The sequence below is a fragment of the Belonocnema kinseyi genome, chromosome 1 (assembly GCF_010883055.1).
Source record: "Belonocnema kinseyi isolate 2016_QV_RU_SX_M_011 chromosome 1, B_treatae_v1, whole genome shotgun sequence".
NCBI lineage: Eukaryota > Metazoa > Arthropoda > Insecta > Hymenoptera > Cynipidae > Belonocnema > Belonocnema kinseyi.
In genome coordinates this window covers 87629903-87647980 of record NC_046657.1, presented here as the reverse complement: position 1 = coordinate 87647980, position 18078 = coordinate 87629903, and the positions used below count along the sequence as shown (strand labels likewise).

General features: G+C 34.4%; 1 protein-coding gene across 8 annotated transcripts in view; it reads right to left on the bottom strand.

Annotated features, from left to right (window-relative positions):
- The window catches only part of LOC117169010 (prostasin), a 297259-nt gene that overhangs the window by 163749 nt on the left and 115432 nt on the right, over positions 1 to 18078 (bottom strand). The gene's annotated exons all lie outside the window — the stretch shown is intronic.

Below are 18078 nucleotides of genomic sequence, written 5' to 3'. Positions count from 1 at the left end.
TCCTTGCTAGCAGTTACTCCTTGGGCTCGATTATTAAATAAAAATCAAGCGACATACAGTGTGTTCCATCACCCAAACAATCCCTTTTATTATTGGATAGTGCACACAAAAAAATAAAAGAGTACGCTGGCAAAAAGTTGTCCAAAGGTCGGATTAGACACAAAAAGGCTTTCTAGCTGAGCCTTATCAAGCAATGAGGATCGAGCTTTGAGTTCCAGCGACCACTTATACGTGTCCTAATCATTAATATAGTGTGCACGTACAAGTGGTCGCTAAAACTCGCTCTTCATTGGTTAATTAAGAAGTATTTGTAGTCCATTGAATAGTGTCCGATTATAAACTTCCACCCGCCTTTCTTTTCGCCATGCGCCAGCATAACAAACATCACTTGTTCCCCTTTTTCATATAGTGGTTTAGGAAGATTGTAAAGCATTTGTACTGAAATGTACTTTTGCTGAATGTGTTTACAATAATTAATAAGTAGTCGTTACAAATTGTCCAAGGATGGTGCCGAAGGAATTAACCCCACAGGGGAGGCGTAACAGCCATAACAAAAGCTGAATAACACCTAGGTGAGGTCTCTTGAACAAAGACCCTGAAATACCGGGCGAAATCTCAGAGTAGGCTGTGTTGTTGAAAAATTTTTGCAACTCACAAAATTTCACTTAATTTTGTTTAGAGATTTTTCTCATCATATTTCGAGGGTTTTATAAGAACGCCTCGGGAGCTGCAAGTACTCCACGACTAGCGGCATTACTAGTTCGACATTAGGTGGAACTTCAAGTTATTCAAATTCTCCCGTCGAAACATGAAATGCCAACCAACGCTTTGACAAGTGCGTCAACCCTCAAGAAGACTTTTGTTGAGATGCTGACTGGATTTGAGGAATATTCTAGACCGTTTCAAAAATTTCAAATTCGACTTCTCCACCTGGCGTGAAACTCTACAATATTTCTTTTGGGAAGTTTTTATTCTTATGTCCCCAGCATGACTGGTGGGAGCTCTTTAGTCCAGGCCCGGACTATTACTATTGGGAATACTGGTACCGGAGGAGATCTATTTCTGATGACAGGATGAATTTGGGCTCCAGGCAGTAGCCAATAGGTCTTACCGGAGAGTAAGGAGAATAATTATTATCCATCGACTAAAATACGTATGGTTGGTCCAAAATCGTGACATGAGAAAGATAAAAAGGACTACGGGGACCGCTAGCACCCACAGTAGTCAGTACTGAAGTCCACTACGACACACTGCCTGCCGTTCCGCCAACTCCAACCAATCAGCGCACGAGTGACAGGAAGGAGGAGGCGAGAAGAGGAACGAGCCGAGAGGGCGCCGAGATTCTTTCTGATTAACCGTTGATGTTTCCGAAGCGTCGCGTCGTTCGGTCTCAGTTTGATTTAATTTAGTTGGGCAAAGAGAATTATTGTCAGTAAACTTCTGCCTCCGTTGACTATCGTAGGATCTGCCTAGACGATTTCTGAGGACTATATTTTTCTGGTCAGACTTAATGTAATTTTATTCGGTTAAGTGAAACTAACCCGACACGGGGCCATATTCGAGGTCATCTTCATCTTAATCTTTCTTTCCTTCTGTTGCGTAGAATTATTTGTGGTGACTCTTGCGCATGTGGAGCCTTTTTTTTATTTATCGTTGTAGAAAATTTTGGCTTAAATGGAGCCGTTTTGAGAAAGTCCTTTTTTTTGGCACGTGGTCTTGCTAGAATTTCTTATTGACGATTATGTTGTTGTTGGAATTTAATAATGCTTATTGAATTTTTCGCTGAATGAATTATATGTTTAATACTAATCTATGTTTCTGGTGATTATCAGAACGTTCGCTCATTGTCCTATATGTTGAACTATAATTGACTTATAATGAATTATGATTTATAACCTGAATTTCTATGGTGACCTATATAATGGCTTATAATTGATATTTTTTCCTATTGATTTTCTCGATGTGATCTGTTTTTGACCACCCCTTATGTGAATATGACCGCCCCCTTATTTTGGGTAAACTTATAAAATTTTCACCATCCCTTTTGTAAATATAACTACCCCTTAATTTAGAGAAATGTTGCCCATCCCTTTTGTCCAAATATGGTCATCCCTTAATTTTGATTTTGACTATCCCTTTTTGTCTGAATACAACCATTCCCTTATTTTAATAAATTTATAAATTCTGACTACCCCCTTTTGTCTGAATATGACCATCCCTTATTTTGGATTTTTGACTATCCCTTGTTTTCTGAATATGACCATCCCTCAATTTTGGTAAATTTATAAATTTTGACTATCCCTTTTTTTCTGAATATGACCATCCCTTAATTTTGGTAAATTTATCAACTTTGACTATCCCTCTTGTCTAAATATGACCACCCATTATTTTTGATAAATTTATAAATTTTGACTACCCTCTTTTGTCTGATTATGAACATTCCTTATTTTGATAAATTTATTAACTATGGCCAACCCCTTTTTTTCTTGAATCGATTGACCCTTTTTAATGAAAAATGACTACCCTTTTGGTATACTTACTGTTACCGCTTTTTTATTGATTTTGATAAGCACTTCCTGAAATTTTGGATAACCACTTTCAATATGACTACTCCGTATAGTTCTTCTTAAACACTCGGTTACCCCATTTTGTTTTCCCCTTTTTTTATTTTTACTACGATAACCACCATTTAATATGACCACCACTTTGTGTTTTTACTCACTCATCTAAATATGACTATTCCTTTGTGCTTTTACCTACTCATCTAGATATGACTACCCCTCAGAGTTTCACTTGCCCCCGTGTTACCACTTTACTCTAATTTTGTTCCCCCTTTCAGAGTTATCCTTCTAAGCCGATCGTACCTTTGCGCACGTATATTAAGACCACGACTTTGAGATAACCTCCAAAATGTATGCTAAGAGGTTATGTTAGTTTTTTGTTTGTTTTTGTTTAATAGTTAATTTAAAAAAAACATAATTTAAAAAACAGATTAGTTTATGTTATGCAGATAATTGTAAATAGATTTTCCATTTTGAGAGCTAAAAATTGTTTTGGTACTTTCATTGTAAAGTAGAGTAGGGTTGTCACCTAGGCAGACAAGATAATGTATCACCAGAAGAACTCATGTATAACTGATCACGTTTTATTTGTATTCAGGGATTTCTTTCATTTTTACCGTCGACCACCCCCTCTACCATTAACTAGATTTTTAGGGCTGAGCTAGCATAATTTTGTTCCGGTATACTGTGTCTAACGGTAATTTAGTCTTCACCCTGTTCAGAATTTCACATAGAAAATTTCTGAAAAATTTGACCCGGTGTAATTGCAAAAAAATTCATAAACCCCTTTCACCTGAATAACTCCCTCGGAAACTCGGACTATTATTGTTCACAGAATCAGTAATAAAATAGAATTGTCGGATTTTTAAAATTTGATTAGATTCATACGTGATATTCGTTTACTTGAACTCGATAAATCTTAAATAAAAATAGCGGATAAAGAGAGTCAAGTCGATGCTTGTATATTTTCGTTGAGTAAAAAAGATTTAATAACGAAGCTCGCTAAACGTAGATTACCGACTGATTACAGGAGCGATTGTTAAGATTTAAAAACGCGTCGCGAAATGAGAGCGAATTTGTAGATCCTACGGAGGAAGTACAAAAATCAAAAAGCTCATCTATAGACGAGACACAAGAAATTTGTGAATCCGACGTAGAAAGAGACAAATCAAGTCTGGGAAGTACGATTGATGAAATTAAACGGAAAATTAATTTGGCTAAAGACCAAGTAGAATTTCAAAATAAAGTCGAGAAACAAAAATCATTACAATCAACAAAGGTCAGTATCGCGTGTCAGACTATCGAATTGTCGAGTCAAGGTAAATACCACACGGTTGTCCTTGATGACACCTTAGAAGGACAAACTTCAGCTTTGTGTTTAGAACCGTATCGTAACGACGATCAAAATCTTACGAGAGATTCGAGATTCAAGAGATTCGAGTAGAGGCCGTAATGTAGATTCAAGTGGGGTAGACTCGCGCAACCCTTCCCGTCGTGATCTCCATCTTCATGGCCAACACTTAGAAGATACGTTTGATAATAATCCCCTCAGTCAAAGTAGACAATATCGACGCTCAACGAATGTCTATCGCCACACTAAAAATCGGATTGAAAATAAAAATATCCATCCTAGTACACGAGTATATTCCATATTACTTTCATATTACATATTACTTTCGAGCCATCTTCAGACCCCTTTTTCGAAAATACATATCACCCAGATCACTATAATACGCAGTTCCGTTCCCGCTGCGGAGTAGCTCCAACTAGTCCCGCAGCTACGTCCGATATAATGCCAAAATGGAATATTAAAGTCTCGGATGTCGCGAAGAAGATGCAGATAACTATCTTAAGCGTCTAATGGAAGATCGATCTATCGTTTAAGTCGACGACCTAGTTTTGTTACGGGTATTACCATGTTCCTTGTCAGATATTGCCTTAAATTGGAATAGAACTATGCAATCAACGTGTCATACCTTCGATCAATTCGCTGCCGCCATTCGTTCTAGATTTGGAGACTCAGACTTTCAGTTTGAATTACGTCAAGAAATCCATAACAGAACTCAAGGGGAACGAGAATCGGTAACTGACTACCTCACGTACATAATATTCAAGTTCGATCGTCTAGATCCCCCGTTTACTGAGGCGGAGGAGATAAGTTACGCCCATCGTAATTTGTTACTTATAAACCTCCTCCACCACCGTAACGATCCGTAATATCCGACCAAGCATACCGCGAGAACAGGTCAAGACGACTTAAGAGACGAAAAGAGAAAATCGCGTTATTAGACGAACAAAAGCAAGAGATAGATTTCACCGAAATAACTGATAGTTTCTTTTTATCAAAAGAGATCGGTCCGAAAACGTCTTCGAAGGTAATCCCAAAAGCAAAAAGCGACCAAGTAAATCCTAACATAAAAAATTCCGCCCCTAAGTCGCCAAATGTTTTAAATAATAATCCTAACCTACCACTGAACCCTTTTCTTACCCCTGACCACCCAGAAAAGTTGAGGAAAAATGAACCCGTAGCGTGTTGGAATTGTAAGAAAGGGGGCTACCGCTTTACGGAAGTTCGAGAAATGTGGCGGGGAGCCGTTAGAAGGGCCCACGGCGTCTCCTTTATTATCTTTTAGGACCGAAAAGTCATACAAAAACGAATTTTATTTAAACCTTTCTTAAAAGATTAGCTAGGGTAGTAGTGAAGACTTTGATGCTCAAGATTTTTCTCCAAGTCCAAAGAACGACAGTTCAACACTAGTCGACCCTTGACCCCTTATGACCCTATCTCTTTTTCTTACCAACATCACCTTAGGTTTCCCGAATACTCTTCTCCGTGCTCAAATAATCGTGCTCACACCTTTGACCATAATTTCCCCTTACATTCAACCCCTAATTTTTAATCTGATAAAACAATAATTTCTGATACGAAAGATACTAATACATTTAAATCAAACTTAAAGGAATCTGACCCTTTTAATAAAAATTATCCATTCCCATCCGTTAACACAGGTATTGGATGTTACAGTCGCAAGATCCCCGCAATTCCCATATATAATCTTTCTGAGCTAGCCTATTTTCCAACCCCAACATAAAAACCAGAGCTTTTCATGTATGTCACTCTCAAATTCTAGGCAACACTATAAAACCATTGCTACATGGGTCGCAACTAGATCTTGTATAGGCCCGAAAGAGATGAAAGTTATCAAAGATTTAAACTTGAAAGTCGAGAATAGACATGGTCTAGTAGAGGTCGGTATTCAGATCAATTTTGTAGATAGGACTTGGTGGTATAAAGAAGACCCCTATAGAGTATATAGATTCGATATAGAAGAATGATCAGGAGATAGGTGTTGTGGAGTTAGTGAATTAACAAGTAGTCAGGCCGATATTTTAAAGGAATTTTTAAAGCGTGAAATATTGACGAAAACCGATAAACCGGGGTTGACTAATTTAACCAAGCATATAATCGATGTAGGAGATCACCCCCCCCCCCCACACAATAAAGCAACGCCATTATCTTGGCTCACCAAAAATTATGGAAGCGACTATTGAAGAGGTTGATGCTATGTTGGCAGATGACATGATCGGACCCTCTAAAAGTGGTTGGTCATCTCCTATAGTTATGGTTAAGAAGCCGGATAAGAGTTATAAGTTCTGTCTCAATTTCCGTAAAGTTAATAAGGTTACGAAAAGAGATGCATACCCATTACCTCACATGGACGGGATATTAGATAAATTACGCAGAGCTAAGTATATTTTCACCCTTGACATACATAAGGGTTTTCTTCAAATCCCTCTTGAGCTCGGTAGTCGTGAAAAAAATGCATTTACAGTGCCTAGCCGCGGGTTATTTCAGTTCAAAAGAATGCCGTTTGAGCTCACTAAAGCCCCCGCGACTTTCTAAAGATTATTAGATCAGCTAGTTGGTCCAGGGATAAAACTTCATTCATTTACATACTTGGATGATGTAAAAATCGTCACGGAAATGTTCGAAGAACACTTGGAAGTATGGACTCCAAGTGGATCCTGAAAAAATAGCTCCCATATTGGAATACCCTACCCCTAGACTTTCGCTATTAGAATACGATTACAAAATTATCCACCGAAAGGGAAGTTCACACCACGTCCCTGACGCTCTTTCAAGGATGTTCGAGGATTCTGAACCCCGGAAAGAATTAATCTGATTAGAAACCGCACACCTTCCTGGTATTTGAGACGATTTTTAGCAGTTACTGACTACTCAGAAAAATTTCCGACTTGGAAAGTCGAGGGCAATCGACTATATCACTATAGGCCTGACCCTGTAGTATCCTCGTTAGTGCGCGACTTAAATGAATGGAAACTAGTTCCAAATGATACGAATCGTGAGACTGTTCTCGAAGAAGCTCACGATGATTCCCAGTCAGGCCATCTTGATACACAAAACACGTATCTGAGAATCGCGACAGATTATTTCTGGCCCGGATGCTATCGAGATGTAGCGAATCATGTTAGGAAATGTGATATCCGTCAATCTTGTAAAGTAGAACAAAAGGTCGTCCCAGATCTTATGGGCCAACGTATTGTTGAACAACCTTGGATCGTAGTTGCAGCTGATATCATAGGCCCCTTTCCTCGAATTAAGACTGAGTATCAGTATGCGCTGGTAAATCAGGATCTCTTCACTAAATGGGTTGAGTGTATTTCCTTACGCTCTGCGACAGGACAGCGATATAAAGATTCATTCAAAGAACTCATCATCGATAGGTGGGGAGTACCCCAGGTTCTTTTAACGAATAATGGGACCGAATTCGTTAACAATATTCTAAGATCACTAGCTCAGAAATACAATATCTTTCAAACCACCACCCCTCCGTATCACCCTCAAGCCAACCCTGCCGAGCGGGTTAATAGAGTATTAAAGACCATGATGATATCATATATCGACAAATACCATCGAGCTTGGGATGAACATCTCTCCGAGTTCCGATTCGCGTATAATACGGCATACAATACGACCCTTCAAACTAGTTCCGCATTTCTCAATTTAGGTAGGGACCCTAAACCCTTGAACTCGCTTAAAAGACGGGAGGAAGGAAACCCTGAGATAGTAACACAGGCCCCAGACTTATGGACGGAGCGAATGAACAAGTTACACATTATGCGAGATTGATTGAAAAAAACCTAGATAATGCTTTTCAGAAATAGGCTCGATATTATAATCCACGTTGGCGAGAAATGCGGTTATCCCGTGGTGATATAGTTTTGCCGCGTAGTAGAAAGCTGTCCTCAAAAATAAAACAAGAGGCCGTGAAATTAAAACCCAAATTCATAGAGCCTTATCGAGTCATCAAAGTTGTTTCATCCCCTGTTTATGAAATTTCGGATTTGTCCCATAAATTAATTGGTAAGGTACACATCCGAGATCTAAAACCCTATATAACGTCTGACGAAGAGTTTGTTTCTGACCCTTAGGTGTGACCCCATCGAATCCCTAATTTTGACCACCGTCATGGAGGACATAGACCCTCAGGACGAAACCAATAGAGATCAAAGGAATAGTCTCTTAATGGCCAGGGGAAGAATCGCCCACTTAGAAAAGAAGTTGGAGAGGTATAGACAAGCGAACCTCGAGAGCAGGGATCCCTAAATTTCAGAGATCTTGGCTACAGCCTGGGAGCAGGAAAAAGCAAGGCCCGAGAAAATCGCCCGAGCAGAGAAAGAGTCGCAACTAGCCAAAGTGACACACCAAGTTTTAGACGTAAATGCAACAGAAGAGTTAAAAAACTATTACCTCCCGAATTACCGTCCCACCCGCAAAGAATTTGGACTTCAGGTGGACCTAGATACCGACGAACCGGAAATGGCCACAGTTGAGATAAAAAAGGACGTTGGAAATCAATGCGAGATCTTAACCACGCCCCTGTGACTCCTCACCCCAATCCTATGAGATCCTCCACGACGAATATCCCTCAAACCCAGCTCCCAGAACCCACATCCCACCCCTAATGCACGGGCCTCTGGAATAGATACCCCTCGTCTACAGGAAAACATCCCCTCGGTCTTCGGCCTAAAGTTAAAATCGGCCTTTGACCACATGCCTTTGAGCCCTTATCGTTTATGACCCTTTTGACTCTGTACTATTGATAGACCCCTTTGACCATATCCACACCCTTCTGTATTCCTGTTCCCTAATACCACTACTATGACCATTGATCCCACGCTCTTAAAAATGTTTTTTTTTGCTTATAAATACCTACCCATTTACGACCCCGAGCAAATCCCATCGACATCCCTTTAGACCCAACTATTCCTGACCCCTGAATTACACTTTTGTTCCCCAACCCCCTTCTGTTTATTGTTACAATTGCTAAAATTTCATTTAACTGTACTTCTTCTTTTGCAAATTTCTGATTTAATTTTTTAATCTTTTACAAAGAATATTTAATTTATTTACTTGATTTATTTTTGTAATTTAGACTTGCGAGGGCTAAATAAATGAGACTGATTATTATTACAAGATTTATGTAAAAACTTATTTTAGGGTATATCCCTTCGAGATTAAATTTAATTTTAATAAGTATTATCATGAAAGTATAAGGTAATTTATGTTTACTACTGTTGCAAAATTTTTGCAACTCAGAAAATTTCACTTAATTTTGTTTAATGATTTTTTCATTATATTGCGAGGGTTTTATAAGGACGCCTCGGGAACTGCACGGCACTCCACGACTAGCGACTGTAATTATAAGAAAATTGTGTATTTAAGAACTGATTTTGCTTTGTTTTGTTTATTTTATTATGAATATGGGGAAGGTCGCCGACTGCAAGGTACTTTGAGGGACATCTTGGACACCGAGGGTTACAAAGGACACCTAGAGAACCAGAGTCATACGACGTTGGGCATTAGGTGGATCTTCAAATTATTTAAATTCTCCCTCCGAAACATGGAATTCCAACCAACACTTTGACGAGTACGTCACCCTTCAAGAAGACTTTTGTTTAGATGCCGACTGGATTTGAGGAATATTCTAGACCGTTTCAAAAATTCCAAATTCGACTTCTCCACCTAGCGTGAAACTCTACAATACTTCCTTTGAGAAGTTTTTATTCTTATGTCCCACGCATAACTAGTGGGAGCTCTTTAGCCCAGACCCGGATTATTACTACTGGGACTACTGGTAACAGAGGAGATCTATTGCTGATGACATTAGGAGGATAAAAAGGACTACGGGGACCGCTAGCACTCACAGCTGCCAGCACTGTAGTTCACTACGACACACTGCCAATTATTTGATAGAAAATTAATTTATGTGTTGTCGATTATGTTTTTTTTTAATTGAAAGAATTTTTAAATAAAATTTTTTTAATTGAATTTAAGGTATTCAAAATTGAAAAATAGCTGATTTTACAAGATGATTCTGAATCCGTCAAAATTAAATAATTAATAGATATTAGTTTTTAAAATTATTTTCAAATATTATTTCAGTCTAAAATTTTTTTATTTTTAACCCATTCAATTTGAAATTTTTTAATTAAAAAAAGAAAATTCCGTTAATTATTAGCAATATTTGACCGTTCATTTAAAAAAAAATCCATTATAAACATCTATTAAAAACTATACAAATTTGAACGGAATGGTTCCAAATAGAATGCATTGAATTGTTAAAATTGTAATGATCAAAATTTTAACTTTGAACTTTTTGTTGAAAAATCATATTTTTGGTTAAAAATTAAGCTTTTTCTAGATAATATTCTGTTTGAATTTGAATTTAAATTATTTCGTTGAAAGTTAATGTATTTTGTTGGAAATTGACCTTGTTTGGTGGAAATTTAATCATTTTGGTCGAAATTATATCATTTTTGGTCAAAAATGCAATTTTTTGGTTGAAATATCAACTATACTTCTTCTTGGGTTTAAAACTCAATTATTTAACTAAGAGTTGAACTACTATAATATTTTTCGCTTAAAAAATTCAACTTTTTGTAAATAAGTCGTCTTTTTGACTTTAAAATTAAATAATTTCGTTGAAAATTCATGTGTTTTGTTTAATATTTTATGTGGAAATTGAACTATTCGATTTTTAGTTGAGACTTTATCCTGTACATTGTATTAGTTAAAACACCAATTATTTGATAGAAAATTAATTTATTTTGTTAAAAAGTAAACTTTTTGGTTGTCAATTGATATATTTTGTTAATTAGATTTTTTCCTAAAATTAAAAAAACTGCAAAATAAAAAAATTTCCTTAAAATCTTCCGGATTCTTTTTTTTTAATTTTGAAAATGTTTTCAAATACTCACTTAAAATTTATTTGTCAAAATAAAATGTCATTTTCAATTTTCTTAGCAATCACAACAATTTTTGTTAATCTTTTTAAATACTTTACAGCTCTCACAAGGCTTAACTTTTTTTAAATCTGCAAAAATCTACATCGTGTTTCAAATTATTTGAAATAATTTCAAGTTTTAAATGAATTTGGAATGTGTTTTAAAATTAAAATTGTAGCATTGAAAGTTAAACTTTAGCTCATTAAAATTTTAACAATTCAAGGCTTTCTATTTGGAACCATTCTTTTCAAATTTCTATAGTTTTTAATAGTTGTTTATAATGGATGGTTTTTAATGAACGGTCAAATATAGCTAATAATTAACGAAATTTTCTTTTTTTAATTAAAAAATATCAAATTGAATGGGAATTTTAAAAACTAATATCCATTAATTCTTTCATTTTGAACGAATTCAGAATCATCTTGCAAAATCAATTATTTTTCAATTTTAAATACCTTAACTTCGATTTAAAAAATCTTCCCGTTACGCGGGCACATTCTCGTCGCGCGCTGCGCGCGCGGCTCGTGAATTTGAGCGCGCCTATGGCGCGCAACTGTTGGTTCTGGCGCTTCGCGCTCGATTATGTATTTACCTCGCGCTACGCGCTCGGTCTTTTTATTTTCGCACATTCTTACGCAATTATTTAAAAATTAAGTCTCAAAATATCCACAACTGTAATTTTTTAATTGTGAATTCTCTTTCGTTAAAAGAGAGTTTGAGCGCACCTACGGCACGCGACTGTTGGCAATCGCACTCCGCACTTTGTCTTTGCACTTCTTCCGCATTCGGACATAGACCTTTTAAAATCAAAGGTGAACGGACCGAAAACTGTAATTTTGTCATTTTGAACTATCTTTTGTTAAAGCTCTTTTGGCTTTAACGAACACATTCTGATCACGTATCTCGTGCTTCGCACTAGATTTTGTCCAACATGTAAACTTTTGTACATTATACACAACACTTTTATATTAATTATAATACATTTCTTATGTAACTCTGCCTGGGATTACTTATTAAAAAATTGCTAAATAAAAAGCAAATTGTATTTATCACGATTATTTTCTTTTTGTTTCTTATTTTGCTTTAAATTGTATTCCAAGCTGCTCTGAAACCTGTATCATTTCAATAAATTTATATCATTACAATTCATAATATGCATAAAAATTGAATCATACTAATTCTTATTTCCCTGTTTTTATCATTTTTTATTTTTAATGTTGTTTTTTATGATTAAATAAAAACTACTGCGCATCTGCATAGGGTTTAATACAGGAACCTATTTAAGGTCTTATATAGGAGCCAATGTCCTCTTTCGTATTTTCTGTCGATTTTCCAAAAAGTTCATTTTTGCATTTTTTTCTTATGTTTTACGATTAAAAGAAGATCTACTCGTCCAATCGAAAAATGATTAATAAGAAATTTATAGATCTTTTTAGGCGAACAACTCTTGTCTGGTAATTTAAGTTAATACCTTTTGTCGTTTTTACAAACAAATTTAATATTTTTATTAAGAATGTTATTTTTTACGACTAAAGCAAAAGCTCAGTGCCCTATAAAAAATTATAGCTCTTTTTTGGATGAACAAGTTTTGTCTTTTTTTTGTTCGAAGCTTATATCGAAAAATGATTTATTATAAATTTGTAGTTCTTTTCAGGGCGCGCAATTTGAGCTTTTTCATTTTTTTCGTAACTTGCATTATTTTGAACAAAAGATGGAATTTTTCATTATTTTTGGTACGATCAAATTTGGAATATTCAACTTTTCGTCCAAATTAAAAAAGTTGTTATCGTAGTCCCGTAGGGCTTTCAAAAAGGAAAGTTTTTCTTTTCTTGGTTTTTTTCATGTCATGAGTTGTTTGGCTTAAAATGTTCATTTCAGTTTGTTTTTTTGGATTTTGAAAATGCTCTAACTCTGATAATTTTTTTTTATGGAAAAAAGTCATGGGGACAAATTGTTTGAGTTTCTGAGTACTATGCACAACTGTACATAGAATTTTTAAATCTTGAAAAAATGTGGTTTCAAAATTTTTTTGTACGATTAAATTTGACATTTTCATCTTTTTGACCAAATTGAAAAATTGTTATCATAATCTTGTAGGGCTTTCAAAAAGCAACGTTTTTCTTTTCCTGACTTTTTTCCATATCATGCGTTTTTTGGCTTTAAATGTTCATTTTATTTTATTTTTTTTTGGATTTTGAAAATGCTATAACTCTAGTAATTTTTGATTTTTGGAAAAAAGTCACTGAGATAAATTGTTAAATTTTTTTAATGCTATGAATAACCATACAGAGAATTTTTAAATTTCAAAAAAGTGGTTTTAAAAATATTCAAAATGTGCCCACTTTTTAAATTTTCATCCAAAATGGCTGGCTAACGAACATGATCTTTAGTTTAGGACACTAAACAAGCGTATCAAAGAGCAATCTAATAGATTACTTTTTTCAAAAGTTATCGTGTTCACATACAGACATGCAGACAGACACATTCGTAAAAATCTGTTTTTCGGATTCAGGGGGTCTCAAAATGTTGACATTTGACAAAAACTGAGGGGGTAAAATTTTACACAAAGACTGAGCGTGTATTGCTAGGTGAATGCATCATCGAGCGTGAAGCGCGAGAATCAATAATCGCGTGCCACAGGCGCGTTCAAACTTGCTAGACATGCACACAGAGCGATATAAGAACGTGCCCGCAAAGAGGGCAGATTTTTGTTTGCTATATATATTTTTTAATCAGATTTTATAACAAACTTTTAGATATATATTTTTTAGATATATGAACGTGCCCGCAAAGAGGGCAGATTTTTGTTTGCTACATATATATATATATTTTAATCAGATTTCATAACAAACTTTTAGATATTTTTTGATTAAAGAAACTATTTTTAAGAATTAGTTTCGTCTTCGTGTCCTTTTCCGAAAAATCTATTCTAAAAATTTAATTTGTTTATTTTCAATCTTATTTTTTACGATTGAAAGAAAATCTACTCGTCCTATTTAAAAATGAATAATAACAAATTTATAGATCTTTTCAGGTGAACAACTTTTGTCTTTTAATTTTAGTGCATACCTTGTGTCGTTTTACAAAAAATATTTATTTGAAAAAATATATTAAAATAATTTAATTTTTTAATTTTAAAGGTTATATTTTACGATTAAAGAAAAAACTAAGTGTCCTCTAAAAAATTATTCATGAAAAACTTGAATGAGTCTATTTATTTTTTTCATAGCTTGCGTTGTTTGTCAAAAAATTAATCTTTTTAGTTCGATTCATTTACGAATAAACGAAAACTGCGTAGCCTATAAAACAGTAATAATAAACATTTGTAGCCTATTTTTTGTAGCTTATGTCGTTAGTCCAAAAATTTAATTTATTTTTAATTTTTAATTTTTAATATTATTTTTTACGACTAAAAACAAAAACTACGCGTCCTATCGAAAAGTGATTGTTAAAAAATTTGTAGATCTTTTTAGAGCGCGTAATAAAAAATCTTGTCGTTTGTTCATATTATGCGTTGTTTGACTTAAAATTTTTATTTTATTTTTTTTATTTTTAAAATGCTCTAATTCTGGACAATTTTCTTTTAATAGAAAAAAGTCATGAGAACAAATTGTTTGAGTTTCTGAGTACTGTAAATAACAGCACATAGAATTTTAAAATCTTGAAAAATGTGGTTTCAAAGATTTTTGGTGTGATGAAATTTTGAATTTTCAACTTTTCGTTCAAATGAGAAAAGTTCTTATGATTATCTTGTAGGGCTTTCAAAAATCAACGTTTTTCTCTTCTTTACTTTTTTTCATATCATGCGTTGTTTGGCTTAAAATGTTCATTTTAGTTGTTTTTTTTGGATTTTGAAAATGCTGACTTCTGATAATTTTCTTTTTATAGAAAAAAGTCATTAGGATAAATTGTTTGGGATTCTGAGTACTATGAATAACCGTTCATAGAATTTTGAAATCTTGAGAAAATGTGGTCTTAAAATTTTTGAAAACGTGCTCACTTTTTGAATTTTGATCCAAAATAGCTGGTTGACGAACTTGTTCTTTCTTTTTAGGCCTTACAAAAGTGTGCCAAAGCCGAATCCAATCTGATCAATTTTTTGAAAGTTATCGTGCCTACAGAATACAGACTAAATACAAACACCTTCGTAAAAATCGTTTTTTCTGACTCAGGGGGTCTCAAAACGTGAAAATTGTATGACAACCGACAAAGTGAAATTATACATAAAACGAATACCTTCTCATTAGATGAGAATGTAAACATTTTATTTAAATTTCTTTCAATTAAAAAAAAAATCATAATCGAAAACACATAAAATAATTTTCTGCCAAATAATTGGTGTTTTAACTTATACAATGTAGAGATAAAATTTCAACCAAAAATGAAATACTTCAATTTCCAGATAAAAACTGTGATAAAAAATTGAATTGAACAAGGAAAAAACGAATTTTCAACAAAATTGTCAAATTTTCAAGGGAAAAGGTGAATTTTCGACCAAGAAGATTAATGTTCCATAAAAAAAAAACGATTTTTCAACTTAACCAATATATACGATTAAGTTTTAATTCATCCTATAATAGTTATATTTTCAGATAAAGATAAATAATTTTTAACAGGAAAAATGAATTTTCAAGAAAGTTTTTAAATTGTCAAAAAATAAGATGAATTTTCGACCAAGTTTTAAAAATGTATTTTGAACGAAAAGGATGAACCTTCTAATAAAAAATAAATCAATTTGAACAAAGTAGTTGAACTTTTGATAGAAAAGGGGACTTTTTTACAAAATAGTTACATTTTCAACAAAATAATTAATTTTTCAACCAAATAATTGAGTTTTTATCCAAACGACACGAATTCTAAAATCGCCAATTTCTTTAATTTCTTTCAAATGCGGATCAAGATATAAATAAGACTATTATAATATAACAAAATTATAATATTATCATTAATAATATGTGCATATATTAATATAAAATCTTATTAATATTTATACCATTTATATTTTATACTTGAAGTAACGTAACCTCAAAATATACGCATATAAAGCGGCGCGCGAAGCATTCAAATCATGAGAATCGCCAGCATCGAAATCTGGATTTATTAAAATCCCAATCTCCTGATTTTATTTCAAAGCAGATAGAGATATAAATAGAACAGCCGAAGGGTTCCGACCGGCAATCGCGCACCTTCGAGTTTTCAAATTCAGAAGAGGAGAAGTGGGTTGCGCGCGCAACCCAGTCATGTACATCGTCTCCAACTATGTTCACTCGCACATAGAGCTGTGATAGTATTGGAGTGGACCTCGTTTCAAATCTGGGATCACTGTGTCGAGTCTCGCTCTCACTTACCGTTGGTGTTCCCGAAGCGTCGCGTCACGTCGTTCGTTTAGAGTTTGATTTAATTTACTGGAGTAAAGAGAATTATTGTCAAAAAACTACTGCCTCCGCTGATTACCGAAGTATCTGCCTAGACGATTTCTGTGGACTGTATTTTTCTGGTAAGATCAAATGTAATCTTATTCTGTTAAGTGAAACTAACCCGACACTTGGCCATTTTCGAGGTCATCTTGACCTTAATCTTTTTTTCTTCTGTCCGCAGAATTATTGGTGATGACTCTTGCTCATGTCGAGCCTTTTTTTAAATTTATTGTTGTAGAAAATTCTAGATTAAATGGAGCCGTTTTGAGAAAGTCCTTTTTTTGGCACGTAGTCGGGGCGAAGTTTCATAACTGGACCTTGCTAGAATTTCTTATTGATGATTATGTTGCTGTTGGAATTTAATTATGTTTATTGAACTTTTCGCTGAATGAAGTGTATGTTTGATACCAATCTATGCTTCTGGTGATTATCAGAACGTTTGCTCATTGTCCTATATATTGAACTATAATTGACTTATAATGAATTATGACTTATAACCTGAATTTCTATGGTGACCTATATAATGGCTTATAATTAATATATATATTTTTATTTTCTCTATGTGATGTGTTTTTGACCACCCCTTTTGTGAATATGTCCGCCCTCTTATTTTTGGTAAATTTAGAAATCTTTTAACCATCCCTTTTGTGAATATGACTACCCCTAAATTTTGACAAATTTTGACCATCCCTTTTGTCCAAATATGAACAACCTTTAATTTTGATTTTGACTATCCCTTTTTGTCAGAATAGACCATTTCCTTAATTTGATAAATTTATAAATTCTGACTACCCCCTTTTTTTTGAATATGGCCATCCCTTAATTTTGGTAAATTTATCAATTTTGACTATCCTTTTTGTCTGAATATGACCACCCTTTATTTTTGATAAATTTCTAAATTTTGACTATCGCTTTTGTCTGAATATAACCATCCCTTATTTCCTTGATTGTTGACTATCTCTTTTTGTATGAATATGACCATCCCTTAATTTTGGTAAAATGATAAATTTTGACTATCCCTTTTGTCTGAATATGAGCACTCCCCATTTTTGATAAAATTAGAAATTTTGAATACCCTATTTTGCCTGATTATGACCATCCCTCATTTTGATAAATTTATTAACTATAACCAACCCCTTTTTTCTTGAATTGATTGACCCTTTTTGATGAAAAATGACTACCCTTTTGGTAGAGTTACTGTTACCGCCTTTTCATTGATTCTGATGAGCCCCTCCTCAAATTTTGGATAACCACTTTCAATATGACTACTCCCTATAGTTCTTCTTAAACACTCGGTTACCCCATTTTCCCCTTTTATTTTTTTTACTACGGTAACCCCAATTCAATATGACTACCGCTTTGTGCTTTTACCCACTCATCTAAATATGACTACACCTTTGTGCTTTTACCCACTGATCTAGATATGACCACCCCTCAGAGTTTCACTTACCCCCTTGTTACCATTTTACTCTAATTTTGTTCCGCCTTTCAGAGTATCCATATTAGCCAATCGTACCTTTGCGCACGTATATTAAGGCCATGAGTTTGAGATAATCTCCAAAATATATGCTAAGAGGTTATGTTACTTTTTCGTTTGTTTGTTTAATAGCGTGAACATTAATTGAAAGTCGTGGAGTAATACTAACGGTAATGAGCCTAATCTATTATAGATTAGTTAGTTTTGGTTATGCAGATACGAGGGTAGTTCAATAAGTCCTTAGAATGACCAACAGATGGCGCGCGAATCGCTCCAAATCATCTGTTTTCAGTCAGCACCACTCCCGACTAGA